Source organism: Rhinolophus hipposideros (assembly GCF_964194185.1).
Source record: "Rhinolophus hipposideros genome assembly, chromosome: 12".
NCBI lineage: Eukaryota > Metazoa > Chordata > Mammalia > Chiroptera > Rhinolophidae > Rhinolophus > Rhinolophus hipposideros.
In genome coordinates, this window is record NC_138058.1 from 38,758,347 (window position 1) to 38,773,782 (window position 15,436).

Here is a 15,436-nt window from a genome sequence, read left to right on the forward strand (position 1 = left end):
AGGGGTGGATCTCCATTGTAGGACTTTTTTTTTTTTTAATTGGGTTTCTACCAATATGAATCATTTGTTAGAAGAGTTTGAGTCCAGAAAGATTAGAGACTGTGATGCCCCTGGGTTTATTTTTTTGGGTGGTGGCTCTGACTCACTCAGAGAATCGGTGATCTTTTATACCTCAGTTTCTCCTACCCACAAAAACAGGATGAAACTTGCCTGTTGCCAATCACAAGGCTGTGGGAAACTTACTTAAAGAGAATGAAGTATGTTTGCATACCCTTAATACCTTTGGGGGAAGCAGGACTTTGGCCTGGTGAACATTTTCCATGGGGGAGCTACACGGCAGTTTGAAAAATCTTTCTTTACAAGTAAAGCTCATTTTGTTGTTTGTTCCAATATCTCTTTTCTTCCTACTCCCCTTTTAGTCATTCCCACCTAGTAATGAACATTAGTATTAGTTACTAATAAATGACAACGTATTAGTAACTAATAATAATAACTCCTATTTATTGAGCAACTCCTATTGCTGATCACTCTGCTGGACATTATATTATCTTGAATTCTTAAAACAGATATGAAGGCTGGGTTTTATTAGTCCCAACACTCAACCCAAGGATGTGTGTTTAGGCTGCTTGTGGTGGGCACAACGCACATTCCTTGTCTTGGCCTTTGGCTGACGTGCCGTCTGAGACTGAACCCACTCTTTTGTTGTGTGGAAGACTATATTTCTGGGTAAAAAAGCTCAGAAAAGGAAAGAATTAGTCTGGGACAGATTCATCGTAAACTCAGGACCCTCTCCTGTGCGCTTTGTGAGTGCAGCAAGTCCCCTACCCTGCACCTGACTACTCGTTCAGAGGGATAAAGTGAGGTGGTCTCAAGGGCCAGTGGGGATTGGGCCTCTGTCCTGCTGCTTCCAGAAGGCCCAGTTTGCTGGCAACATAGCTTATCTGGAAGCTGTTAACTTTGTCCTAGTTCATTTTATTGCATGCATACTTATCCTTTTAGAATGCTTTCAGACAACGGGTGTGGTGGGTGAGGAGTTGAAACCTGTCTTAAGTATGCACTAAACCTGGCTTCTGGAGAGTTTTTACTTGCTTAATGATAGCAGCTTGCAAAACAGTTTCCATGGCTCTCAGCACAGCCAGGCCTGCATTGTCGTCTGCTCCTGAAAAGGGTTTGCCATTTGGAAATGCAGGCATTTGGCTCTGGCTAATGGCGCGCTGACACGTCAACCTAGTGTTCAACATCCTCTAAATGTCACTGTCTAGTGATCAGTATTGATTTTGGTAGCTCTTTCAGAGGCTGTCAGCACCCCCTTCGCGAGGATCATAGCCTTTGATACCTGGAGGGTAGCTGCTGGTTTTAGTGATTGCCAGGACCAGATTCCCCAGGCTCTATCATTAGCTCTTCAGAGGAGTTTTGCATACATCTAGAATACTTGGGAAATTTCTGTATTACGCGATCACCATCAACATTGTATACATAAGACTTTTTTTTTTTTTCCATTTGTGGTAATCACCGCCTTGATACTTAGTTGTTTAGGTAAGGAGGCACAATAACGCAGAAATTTAGAGCCAGGTCTTAGGGTAACATCCTTTCTTCCCCCACTTTTTAGCCTTCTCAGGGAATTATGTATTTCAAATAGCATATTTTTTTCTAGTTTGTAAAATTTACCTCTGGTAGATAACATTTTTTCTCTTTGAAAAATTTAAAGATTTTAAACTTGTGAGACTTTGCACTTGCCAAGAACAAGTTCATACTCTTGTATAAGGAAGCAACAGCAACCCCGAAGGTGAAGCATCTTAAGAACCTATGAGTCTTGTGGGATCCAGAGAGGAGAGTGTGATGGATGGAGACCAGAGCTAAGACCAGGACCCCCACAGTAGGGTCTTAAATGTTTGGGTGACTCAACTTCTTACCTCCTGCCTGCATTTAAAGAGCAGTTATTTGTATAGTATCCCACATCATGACACTTCTCTGCCCTGGTCTTCTCCGCTGAGATAGCTGCAGGCTGGGCAGAAGAAGTATTTGGCCCCTTCTCACCTTGATTTTTTACGTTCCTGTCTCATCTTCCCATGTCATTGTTTCCCTCTTCCAGCCCCAATATTTCAGTTTTCTGCACATGCCCTTCCCACCTTCCTAGTTTTCAGGCCTCCAGGATCCCTTCCCCCTGCATGTCTTATTGCCTATCTGAACATGCACTGCCTAGGTGGGAGTCAGTTCACCTGCCTTTACTCAAATGTCTCCTCAGCCTGGAATGGCTCCTCTGTCAATTCTTCTTAAAAATGTAAAAAGTTTAATTATAGTTGACATACAATATTATATTAGTTTCAGATGTACAACATAGTGATTCAACATTTACATACCTTATGAAATGAAATGATTACCGCAATAAGTCTAGTAATCCTGGTCTTTACCTAAGTGCGTTGCCACTTTAAATGCTGGTGGTACTGTTTCTGATGAGGGGTGTTTTCCAGTTTTAGAAGCAAATATGGCTATCTCCAGAGATTCACAGGCTCATTAATCACTCTACTAGAAACCCAGGAACGCTGGAGGGTTTTTCTAGGTGATAGTTTGTCAGCATCCTCTAATCAGTATGTAAGTTAACTCACGTTTGCACATTGTTTTCCTTCCGGGTGCCTGCAAAGGATAGTGTTGTGACAGAAGAGAAGATGATTCAGTCCAGACCTGATGGGAAAACAGGATATAAAATCTGATATGAGCAATGAACAATAATGACAACCTATATTTCAATGGTATGAACCTTGATATTTATCTGTTTCAGTTCCTAGCCTCCCAAGTTGAATGCGTCTCTAGGAGGTGAAACTCATTCTAAAAAGGTAAGCACTGGAAAACACTAGTAGGCTTGTAAAAAGTATATACTGTAAGCACATGATGTTCTGAGCAATATACTCACTTCTGCTAGGCTTCATGTGCCAAAATGACCACCTGTATTATAAAAACTGCAAACAATTTTAACTAAAGTCTCAGCTAGTCTCCTAGGGCGTTGATCAAAATGGTGCCTACCACTATGATCTGTACCATCTTCGAGGTGTCACTCATTAGGTCTGTAGCCATTTGCAATTGTGGGGGGAACCAGGCAACCTTTTACTGTACAAATGGATGATAATGACGAACATGAGTTGCTTCCTTTGCAGAGCTGTTTCGAAGACTGAGTCATAGGTTCCTATAAATGGCAAAGTTTAGTGTAAATATTAGTAAATATTATTATTTTGATCGCCCACTTCCAAAGCTGCCTGCTCCAAAGCTAGAGATCTTACAGTTTCACTTGACAAACTGTAAAATCATTTTCTTATAGTTATGTCACACATACTTGGTTAGTCCTGGATTGTGACCATAGATGCCTGGGACTTGGTTGAAAACAGGCACTGGCTTTTAGTGAGATGTTGTGATCAGAATGTGGAAGGACTTGGAAAGAGCACATTGGTTCAAAGCACTGATTTTTCCCAGTGTGGTCTTCAGGCTGATCTCTGTTCATAGAATGGTGGGCTCACGGGCTTGGAGGGGACTGTTCAGGTGAGCTAGTCTAACTTTTCACACCTTTTAGAAATCCGTGCCACAGTACTCCTGATGGATGTCATCTAGCTCTTGCTTGGACATATTCAGAGGTGGGTGGGCTTATCATCTCAACAGCTCATTCCATTGTTAGATATTTCTAGCTGTTGGAACATTCTCTCAAATTTTGAGCCCAAATCTACTTTCATTTTATTTCCAACTGTTGGTCTTCATTCTCAACTCGAAGAGAACACACAGAAGGCTGCTCTAGATATGGCAGGACTTTCTGAAGAAATAATGCATAGCTAGCATGCTTCTATCGGGTCTTCTCTGAACTAAACATCCTCTGGTCTTATAACTGTCCTTAGTTGATGTAGTTTTTCGGAACTACCTAACAATCCTCTAGATGAAGAGCATGAGTGTTTATAAAGGGATTGTTGGGCTAATAATAAACTGGCAGGGAGCACCTAGGTCTTCGATGGTCTTATAATGAGGCAAACATTCCTCTCAGTGGTGGTGCCCCGCTTCCCTACACCTTTACTGCAGCACACAACTACAAGACTTCAAAAAGGAACCCAATGGTAACTGACCCTCCAACCTTCCAAGTCTCCAAGGAACCAATACTGACATTGGGTGATGGGGGCAGCCTGAAACTATCTGTTGTGCAGAGTGAATTCCCTTGATATAGTTTCTGCTCATCATCTCTTTATCCAAAGTTACGGAATTCTTCCCAGTAATTCTGTAGAAATATTTAAGTAGCAAGCAGAGGAGTAAATTGAATGCAGTGATAAAGTGCAGAGACTGGCAGATCTAATTTCAAATACGACTCTGCCATTTCAGCAATTTATCTCTCTTCGTCTCTGTTTTCTCGTGTGTAAAATGAGAATGATCATTCTTAGCTCACAAAGTTGATGTGAGGGCCAAATGCAGTGATATTTCCAAAACAGCCTGACTCACAGTAAGTGCTTTTGAGTGTACTCTGATGCCCATAGCATACAGACTTTTTTGGGGATTTTTGCCCTCTAACCTCCAAAACAGTCCACGTAAAAATGTTTGAGGCATTCTGGTGTGGTGATAAGAGCGCTGAGGAATCTAAAGCAAGGTGTGGCAAAATTCTTTTTGTAAAGGGCCAGATGTAATTACTTTAAATTTACATTTCAATAGCCACCTGTGTCTGGTGACTACCTTACTGAACACGTAAGCTTGGAGAGCATGTGAATTCGTATTGTGACAAATAAGGCTAACCCAGCCTGTGGATTGAGTGACAGACTAATAGACAATAGGGAAATGTTTTAAGTTTTCTAGTAGGAAAAAATCAAGCACAGAAATGTGGAGAATGCCAAGGTGACCAATAGCTGACACCCTTGTGCAGGGGAGTTGGGAATTTCAGTTTTGTGGATCAGATAGTCTCTGTCACAACTACAAAGCTCTGCTATTGTAGTGTGAAAGCAGCAGCCACAGACAACACATAAGGAAACCAGGCTGTGTTACAATAAAGCTTTATTTACAAAAACAAGTAGAGTGCTGGATTAGACCCATAGGCCATAGTCTGTCGAGCCTTGGCCGTAAGTCTTATTTTCTCTCTCTCTTTATTGTGGTAAGAACACTTAACATGAGATCTACCCCCTTAACAAATTTTGAAGTGTTTTGAAGTATTGTTAACTGTTGTCACAATGTTATTAAGCAGAGGTCTAGAACTTATTCATCTGGCATAACTGAAATTTTATACCTGTTGAACAGCAGCTCCCTGCCCCAGTTCCTGGCAAACACCATTCTGCTCTCTGCATCTATGAGTTTAATATTTTAGATTCCTCATATAATTGTAATCATGCAGTATTTGTCCTTCTGTGACTGGTTTATTTCACTTAGCATAATGTCTTCAAGGTTTACCCATGTTGTCACATATGGTCAGATTTCCTTCTCTTTTAAGGCTGAGTAATATTCCATTGTATGTGTGTACCATGTTTTCTTTATCCAATCATCCACTAATGGACACTTAGGTGGCTTCCATATCTTGGCTATTATGAATAATGCTGCAGTGAATATAGCAGATATCTATTTAAGCTCCTGATTTCAATGCTTTTGGATATATATCCAGAACTAGGATTGCTGGATGATGTGATAGTTCTATTTTCAATTTTTTGAGGAACCTCCATTCTGATTCCATAGTGGCTACACAAATTTACATTTCCACCAACAATGGGAATGTAAAATGGTGTTTTCCATATCCTTGCCAACATTCATTCTTTGGCTTCTTTGATAAAAGCCATGCGAACAAGTATGAGGTAGTTAGTCTTGTTTTCTGATCTCTGCCCAGGGGACCTGCTTCTGTTGCATTTCCCTTTTCAAGAACATCTCTCTCTCCCACCCTGAGGCTTTAGGATCCCCCCTGGGCTCACGGGGAACACAGCCTGCACACCTGCCTGAAGATTTGCTTCAAATACTTGTAGCTCTTGGAGTTGCAGGGACCTCCATTCCGCTATCCAAACCCTTCAGAGGATGCCCACTGGAGATTTCATTATCACTGGGGGCAAAGTACCTCTGTCCTGTTTCCATTTAAATCATCTATTGGTGAGCAAGGTGCCCTGCTTTATGCCTTCATGACACCCATGCACTTGCTTTGTAGCATTCAGCTCAATTACAGTGATTTGTGTGATAGCTTAATGTCTCTGTTTCTCCTTCTCTGTAAAGGCAGGGCTGTGTTAGAATTGCTGTTCGTGGCTGTATTCCTAGCATCCAGCAGAGTGACCAACACAAGGTTCACACTCAATGAATACCTGCTCAAGTTCAGCCCCTTAACTCAGCCACAGAACTTTTTCAGACCACGTTTGCTAGATTTCCTCTTTCTAGCACTGTGGGGGGAAATTCGACTTTCAACTGTTAATGGAGCCCAGGCCTGAAAAACAAGACATGTAGTGTAGACGGTACCTTGACTGAAGGCTCACCATCTCAGGTCTCAGAAGTTTTCTTGGTGATTGTCATGGACACATCGTCTATGTTTATTTACATAACTGGCAGGAATTTCTTGGAGGGAGGTAACTTTAATCATTTAAGGAATGGTTCCTTTGAAAGTTGGGAATGGTGATTCATTCAATATTTTCTTCCTTGGAGAACGGAACTTTTAGAATTTTTGTACCTGGTGTGCCTTTTTCTGATCCTTAGATTAGACTTTGTTGACTAAGTATGGAGGGCTTTTCCTTTTGTAAATATTAACAGAAGCAGAAGAAAGTTAAATGCTGAATCGTGTGTTCACAAACCATCCTGAAAGGGCAGTCACTTGAACAGTCTCAGAGTGAACAGAGTTGGCTGACTTCCACAAGGCAGAAGGGCAAAGTACTAGACAGACAGACTGCTGGGAGAGTTTTCAGGACTCAGTCCAGGCTACTCACACCCCCAGGAGGGTAAAAAGCTCTGGGTTAGCCATAGGTTACCCAGCAGGCATAAGGGAGGTGGGTGGAAGGGGGTGTGTGAGTGGGGAGAGATATTGCTGACATGACTCTTTCCCTGTGACACGGTCATTCCAGCCACTTGGTGCCTCTGTGGCTCTCAGCGGAAGGAAGATCCCAAGCTATTGCCCCTTCTTTCTTATTACCGCCATGCTAAAGGCCCGTTCAGTATCCCATGGCCCTTGCTACCATAATTTGGCTGAATAACTCCATTCCCTCCCTTGTCCCATGAATTCTTACAGGTTTAAACAGAGACTCAGAGTGGTTGTCTCATTTTCTCCCTTCCCCTTTGTTTGGGTGCTGTAGTGGGTTGAATAGTGGTTCCCTCAAAAAGATACATCTGCATTCTAAACCCTGGAAACTGTGAAGGGAGCCTTATTTGTAAGAAAAGACCTTTGCAGATGTAAAGATCTTAAGAAGAGATCATCCTGGATGTAGAGGGCCCTAGGTCCAAGGACAGGTGTCTTTATAAGAGGAGAGGACATACAGACACAAACGAAAAGCTTATGTAAAGTCTGAGGCAGGAATTAGAGTGATATAGACGCAAACCAAGGAATGCCAAAGATTGTGCCTGGTGATGGCATGGAACGGATTCTCCTTTGGAGCCTCCCGAAAGCATCAATCTTGCCAACACTTTGATTTTGGACTTCTGGACTCCACAAGTGTGAGAGAATAAATTTCCATTGTTTTAAACCACCCAGTTTGTGGTAATTTGTTATGGCAGCCCTAGGAGACTAATACAAGTGGTGACATGAGTGTCATTTGGAAAAGACTTAAGACCTGAGCATATCAACCGCACATTATTATCTTTTCACCAGCATTGTCCAGTCTGATGTAGCCAGAGCTTGGAAGTATTGACGAAAACAGTGCTGGGTCATGTGCTTTTAACCACCAGCCCTGGCGGATCTCCTCCCCTAAAGCCAGGGGGTTGTTCATGGCAGATAACATCTCCCTTACCCTTATCAGCTAGAGACGTGAGAAACTAGCCCTGCAGCTTAGTGGCCACCTGGCTGCTGGGGAGGGATGGAAGGGCAGCCTGGTCACGGGACTGTCATATGTCTCCTCTCTCTGCTGTTCCTTTGCCACTGTTCACAGTAGCTGCCTCCAGTTAGACTACAAACATGGTCCATTTTCTAAATGATAAAATCTTCCCTAAAGGGGCAGAGTAAAGCACATCTAAAATTAGAGAAAAGAAATCCTCCCGCCCTCACTGTTCTCTTTGGTCTTTCCTTCTGCCAGGTACCAGCCCTTCCTCCTGATGTCAGAGCAGTGTGGATACAAGCATTAACCGGGTGAAACAGTGAGTAACAGGCACGTGCACCTGAGACAGTGGGGAACCATCACAGGGCCGAGGTCGGGGATGGCTCGCGGTGGCCGTGCTGGCTGCCATCATTTAAAATGTTGGTTTCGATGTTCATTTTGGTGTTGATGTGCAAGAATCTTTATTTGTCCTATTGGGGGGAAAAAGCAATACTCTCATTTAACACAAGTAACTAAATGGCCCAGTGCTATAGCCTCAATTAAGACATTTCTGTTAGTATGTGTGTACGCCATTTGTAGTTGCTTTCATGACCTTCATTTGATTCTCCCAATAGCCTATGAGGTAAGTAGAGCAAGGATTATTGTCTCATTTTAAAATGAGAAAACAGGTTTGTGAGACTAAGAGGATGTGGGTGGACAGCAGGGCAATAGTAGAGGATCCCAGGGTTGGGGAGGAGGGGAGGCTGGGGAATGAGTTGGAAAGAGTCTGGAACAGTGAAGAAATCTGCCTGGCTGGAGAGCAGGGCATGTGGGGGAAAGACAGTTGGAACGCCCTGTCATTTCAAGAGCTTCCTGGAGTGGTGTAGCTGATTAGGAATGCCAATGAAATGGCAAGAAAAGGAGGGAAACTTGTGGTTTGTGAGCAGCGGTCTCCTCCTGGAACATGCACGTTCAATAACAGGTGGCATTGGATGAAACCGTCTCCTCACCGCATGGCTGCCTGCCCACCATAATGGTGTTTTGTGATGCTCCAGAGAACTGTCCTCTGCAGTACAGAGCAGAGGTTGCTATGGTAGCGAGTGCTGCAGCGTGGGCCTGGGTGTAGAATGGGGTCCCCTTCTACAAGGCAGCGTTTTGGGAACTTGGCTCTCTCAGGCCCCGGGGGGCAGGGGGTGCCGCCTGGGCTGGTAGACATGACTGTTGGGTTGTTATCCGCTGGGCTGGCCGTGGCAATCTTTGCAAGGAGGAACTTGGCCCCTCCAGAATCCCCAGCAGGAGGCCTGTTCTCAGCTTGTCTGTCCGTCCAACGTATCACATTTGCTTCTTGATTTGCACACATAAAATGAATCTCCCCAACGACCCTCTCCCAGAGCCTCGTCAATTAGAACTGCTTTTGTCCTTCGCCTCCTTTTGTTGCCCAGCTTGGAAATTAGTGAGAAGGGAGAAAAAAGAGAAGTTGTCTTTGTGGGTAGTGGCACTGGAGAGCTGGCTGCTAATGAAGGAGCCCTGAATGGTGCAATTGTGCTGCTGTTTATATAGTTTTTATTTTAATTTGCATCCGTACCAGGCTCGGATCCCAAGAGTCATTCGACCATGTTTGGAGCTTTTATCTCCTCCCATAGAGCCAAACCTGCCAGCTTATCATTCGCCTTGAAGAAATTAATGTGGGTTCCCCCCTCCTTTTATCATGTGCTATTGAATTGTTTATACATCCGTGGAGAGAAAGAAAGGCTCCACAGAACCACAGAAGAAAGTTTCTTTCCTCATGTTCAGGGATCATCTGAGACTTAGTCCTCCAGTTAAAAGGCTTTGAGAGCCAAGGACTCAGGAGCAAGGCCTGGATTTAGGTGAGGGGGTGTAGAGGGAGGGTGGGTACCTGGCTTCAAGGACCCGAACTGAATCTCTTAAAATAAGTGAGGGAAACTGGACTCCATTTCCCCTTATATCTGTGTGGATGTAGATTCCTCACTCTTCGTTTACATTTCCTGAATGTGTCAGCAAAATTTGACTCAAGAACCAATCCCAGGTCACAATTCCCTTTTTAAATAAATTGTAACTCCCTCAGTGTGGCATTGCAGACCCCACATAGCGTACTCCCTTGTAGATCCTGCCACTGGCTAATGAGGATTTTCACTTCCAGCATCTCGGACTTCCTGGGCGGGTAGTCCTCCCCACCTGTGAGCCGCCTCTGCTCCAGGTTACTGCTCAGGCCACGACCCCAGCGGGAACACCCCTCCTGCCTTGTCCGGTCCACCCTGTCTTCAAGTCCCAGCCAGGCCCTCCTTGTTTGTGGAGCCTTCCCTCATTGCTCCTGATCACGTGGTTCTCTCCAGTCACTAAGGTCCTGGCTACTGAACCCAGGTCCCCACACCAGTAGCAATGCCCTCTTCTAGAACACGTGAGAAGTGCAGAATTTTGAGCCCCCTCCCAGAGCTACTGAATCAGAACCTGCATTTGAATACGACCCCTGGCTGATTTGTGAGCACAGTAAAGTTTAAGAATGGCTGTTGCAGATACCTATGAGTTTTGTCAAATGGTCCTCCCCACCCAGTGATCTATTTATTCCCAAATGTCTTCATGTGTGGATCTTGCTCCCCCAGCATTAGAAATGACACCCAAAGACAAGGACAGGACTTAGGCTCACTTACAGCTTTAGGACAACACTGAGTACATTGTAAGAACTCAATAAATACTTAGTTAATTTGGTGCAGATTTGCCCTGTAAGTCACATTTATTTGTTGCTTTTTTTTAAAACACTAGACAAATCATTGGACAATCAGTGTTTTGACGTCCTTTTATGTATGCTTGATCTGTCATCTTCATCTTAATTATTAAGGACAGATTCCTCTGGGTATTTTTGTCTTATCTCCACACAGCTTTCCCCCACCCATGACAAAATAAGCATTCCCCTGGACTTTTCAAAGTAGAGACTAGAGTAATTATTCTATCTGGAGAGATCATCTCTGACCTTCTTTCAACACTGCGTTGGGTCAGAAAATCAGGTGTGGGCTCAGAGCATTGTCCCTGGGGCTCTGCCCCCCTCCCTCTACTGAGGCTCCTTATCTCAGCTTTCCCAAGGCAACTACTGCCAACATCAGATTACTCTCAATATCTATCTCCAGTTCCAAAAAGTGAAAAGACTTAGATGCTGCCCTTAAGAGATGACAGTTTAGTGGGTGTGAAGAAGGATGTAGAGTGAGGCACAGTGTGTACTAGGGTACAGGGGGATGAGCTTGTGGGTCTGAAGGCCTCAGGGAGAGCTTCTGGAAAAGGCACCTCCCACCATGCCTACAAGGGGGGGGCTTTGTATTCAGTCCAGGCTGGGCCATGTGATAAGGCACAAAGGCCCAAAGAACACGGGGAGGGGGAGGCAGTGCACTCTTGCACCGTGTGTGAGGGGGGCAGGGAGGGTAAGAGAGAGAGGAGGAGAAGAGGCAGTCCGGGCTTTGCGCCCATCTAAGGGAAGTGAGATGTCACTCTACAGGTGATAGAGAGCCATGGGGGACACTGGGTTGCAGGAGACATTTAGGGAGTTTAAATCTTAGTGTGCCAACAGTGGAGTGGGTGGTCTGGACAGGGTGAGAGGGACACCTGTAGGGAGGCTGAGGCCAGAGTCTAGGCAAGAGAAGATGGCGTCTACCCAGGAGTGCTGGCAGTAAGGGACCCTGGAGTTGTGCTCTCCCACACACCTCACATCCAGTCAGTTGCCAATTCCTTTCCAATCTGCTTCTGAACTCTCCAGAACGTACAAGAGTTGTCCCTGTTGTCCATTCCCAGTGGCATCGTCCAAGCACTCATCACTCCTGCTTTCTTACCCTGAGTGTTCTTCTAAACTGTGGTCTAGCCCGGCTCATTTCCCTGGCTCTGTAGTGTCACTGCCTGGAGGACCAGGACCTCAGCATAGCAGGTCCTTCAGTCTGGCCAGGTCTGCTCTACGGCCACCTGCATCTCATGTGTCCTCTTCGCTCAGTTCCCGGAACCTGCCTTGCCCTGGGTGCATTTCAGAGCTTTCTCTGCACTTAGAAAACCCTCTCCTGTTCTGCATGGTGAATTATGCTCTTCCTCCAAGACCCAGTTCAAATATTGTCTCCTGAGAAACCTTCTCCAGCCCCCCAGACAGACCTAAGTGCTTCCTCCGCGGCGTGACCAGAGACTTTATGCATCTCTCTCTGGCTTCTCATGCCAAATTTGAGGTCATTGTTTATGCCCTTGTACTCCCCCAAGAGGGGCAGTGCCTTGAGATGGTCCTTGGAAAAGGCCTGTCTGGGGTAACAGATGGGAGATGTACCCCGTGTACCCCTCTCCGCAGCCCCTTTATATTGGTAACCACCGCTCTCCACTCTGCAGCTAGGACAGGGCACCAGTTTGTTGAATTAAACTCACGTAGGCAGTTGGCCTGAGTGGGGAGAGTGGTGGGCCTAGAAGAAAATCTAGATGTGTCGCGTCCAATAGAAATGTAATGCGAGCCACATTTAAAATTTTCTTGTTGTCACATTTAAAAAAAAGCAAAAAGATACAGGTAAACAAGAGTAATAGCCCCAAACTGGAAACAACCCCAATGTGCATCAAAGGGAGAATGGATACACAAACTGCAATATATTCATATCATAGTGATGTAGGTGATGTTGGATCTGCCGGCAGTTTCTGAGTGCGGGCCGGGATCGTGTCTCGTGAAGCCGAAGAATGGAAACACGGACCAGGGAGAGGCAAAAAGTTTTAAAAAGAGGATAGTTTATTAGAGGCAGGAGAAGAGGTTGCAGCTCCCGAGCGGGAGGGGGTCCCGAATGGGGGGTGCCCCATGACTGAGGCAAAAGCTCCTACTTTTATACCTTCCTTTTGCCTGTTTGGGGAAGGGGAGCTGTTTGAAGAAGGGAACTTGTCTGAAGAAGGGAACTGGCGCCTTCTAATGAAATTCGTCTCTCGGGTTTGTTCTGCTTGCCTGTCCTAAAGGAATTAGCAAAGTAATCCACTCTTATCTATCAGATCTGCTCCATTTGTCAGGCCAAAAGGAATTTTATGATTAATCTCAAGGCCTTGTTACATTATGTCCTGGAGCAAAGGAGTGATTTCAAAACCTGAAGTTTTAGGATGTGACTGTCTTTTCTTCATTCCACTAGGGACCTCCCTGTCTACCTAGGGACAGGCTAACTTTCCTGTATCAATAGAGCACTACTCAGCAGGAAAAAGGAATGAACACCTGATACATGCAACACCGTGAATGAATCTTACAATAATTACACCGAGTGAAAGCAGTCAAAATAAAGAAGAAAATGTACTATATGATTCTATTTACATAAAATTCTACAAAGTGCAAACTATTCTGTAGTGACAGACAGCAGATCAGTGATTATCTTGGGGTGGGGAGCAGGAAGGAGGGACTACAAAGGGACGTGAGAAACTTTTTTGGGGTGATGGACATGTTCATTTACCTTGATTGTCATCATGGTTTCATGGTGTATACATAGGTCAAAACTTATTTAATTGCATCCTTTAAATACGTGTAATTTATTATGTCAATTTACAGTAATAAAGGGGTAAAAGTGAAACAGAATAATTAATTTTGATAATATATTTTAACCTCATCTATTCAAAATATAATTTTAACACATAATCAACATAAAAATTATTGAGATTTTTACACTTTTTTTTGTACTGTCTTTGAAATCAGGTGTGAATTTTACATTTTCAGTACATTTCACTTTGGACCTGACGTTTCAAGTGAGTAGCAGCTACCATGTTGGACAGCACAGATTTAGACCCTCTAGTGACCCCTTCCCCTGATCTAGACAGGGTTTTCTCCTGGGATTGGCAAACCCTGGGCAAACAACTCCTCGAATCTTCATCTGGAATGATTTTTAGCTGCCTCAAGAGCCCCTTCCTGTGACCCTGAAAGTCTTGGGCCCTCTGGGGCTGCGGGTCAGAGGGTGGTTCTGAAGAATCTAGATTATAACCTAGAACTTTGTGTGAGTTCCCACCTCCCATCCCACCCTCCTTTTCCTCTTCCTCTGCTTAAGCTTAAAAAGGAACATTTCTCTTAACATATATATTTGCATTCAGAGAACACCTTCTAATTTCCCTTTTGTATCAGAAAGCAAAGTCCACTTCACTGACTGAGTGCAGGAGGTTGGTTCTGGGATGGGCAGTGGGCCTCCCTAAGGTAAGGAGGGCACCCACTGGGTGGGCATCAGGCTCTGGTGGCCTGGGAAAATCCTGGAGCTAAGCGGTCTTGGACAGCTCTTCTTCAACTCTGGGATCTGCCCTCCCATTCTGTTAGCTCCTGTCAAGATAAGAGTGTCAAGAAGGAGGGAGGGAATGGGAGGTGTTGGCAGGGCAAACAGGGGCTTCACCAGCCGTGTGGTTGTGGGGTCCCCTTAGAGGTTACCCAGAGAAGTCTTCTTTAAGGATAGTGAGAGCCGTTTACGGTTCTGCCACTGACCAATTCAGGGATCCTAACTGAGTTACCCTTCTTCTCAGGGTCTCAGTGTCCCCATCATCTGTAAAATGAAGGAACTGACAACCTGAAAGTTCCCTTCCAGCCTCATGAGGAGCTCAATTCTAACTGCATTGAATTGAGTACTGGGGCCAGGAAGTGTCCTGCAGAAGGGGGTTACAGGAAACACACATGACCCATTCCTTACCTGTATTAATAAAAAGTGGATTCATAGCCCTCTGCATTGTTCGACATTTTTTAGAAGGATTTTTTTTTTTTTTTACTTTTGCAAGTAAAAAAAGGCAGAGAAAGGGAAAAATCTTAAAAAAGCAAAAAAGTGTGTCTGTGAGAAACTAACCCTGAAAGTAATCAGTATATTTATTTTGAACTTTTTATTTAAAAGTTTCAAATTCACACAAAAGTAGAAAGAATAGTATAATGAATCCCCATGTACCCATCACCCAGCTTCAACAATTAATGTACTGCCATTCTAGTTTCATCTATTCTTCCCACCTCTATTTTGTTTTGTTGGTCGTTTTTAAAGCAAGTTCCTGATGTCACATCATTCTACCCATAAATACTTGAGTTAGGTGTCTCTATCAGATAAGGGCTTTTAATAAAATAGTACCATTAGCACACCCAACACATATAATAAATAATGTGTTCAATGTTCCTGATTGGCTTTAAAGCTATCTTTTCACTAGTGGTTTGTTTGAATCAGTAAAAGAATACTTGGAGCTTTAAAAAGTAGTTTTTGAACTATTTTTTAAAAAATGTCTCGGCTGTGGCCAGTGAGCTATGCTGTCTGAAGGTGATTTCCTGGGCCTGCCTCACACTGTGCAGGCTCGGGGGCAGTCAGCAGATGCGGGCCCAGAGGCCACACAGGGACCATGTGCTTTCCAGCCAGGTCTTCCTGGGAGAGCCTGGCAGGAACCTAGAAGTCATAAGAAGTGGAGAAGGGGGATTTGGTGTCCTGGGTCCTCTCGTTTCTTAAGGGAATGGACTACTTTGGAAATTCAGGCATCACTGAGCATTTACTCCCTGAAAGCAGTGTGGGGTGCGCTCTTCA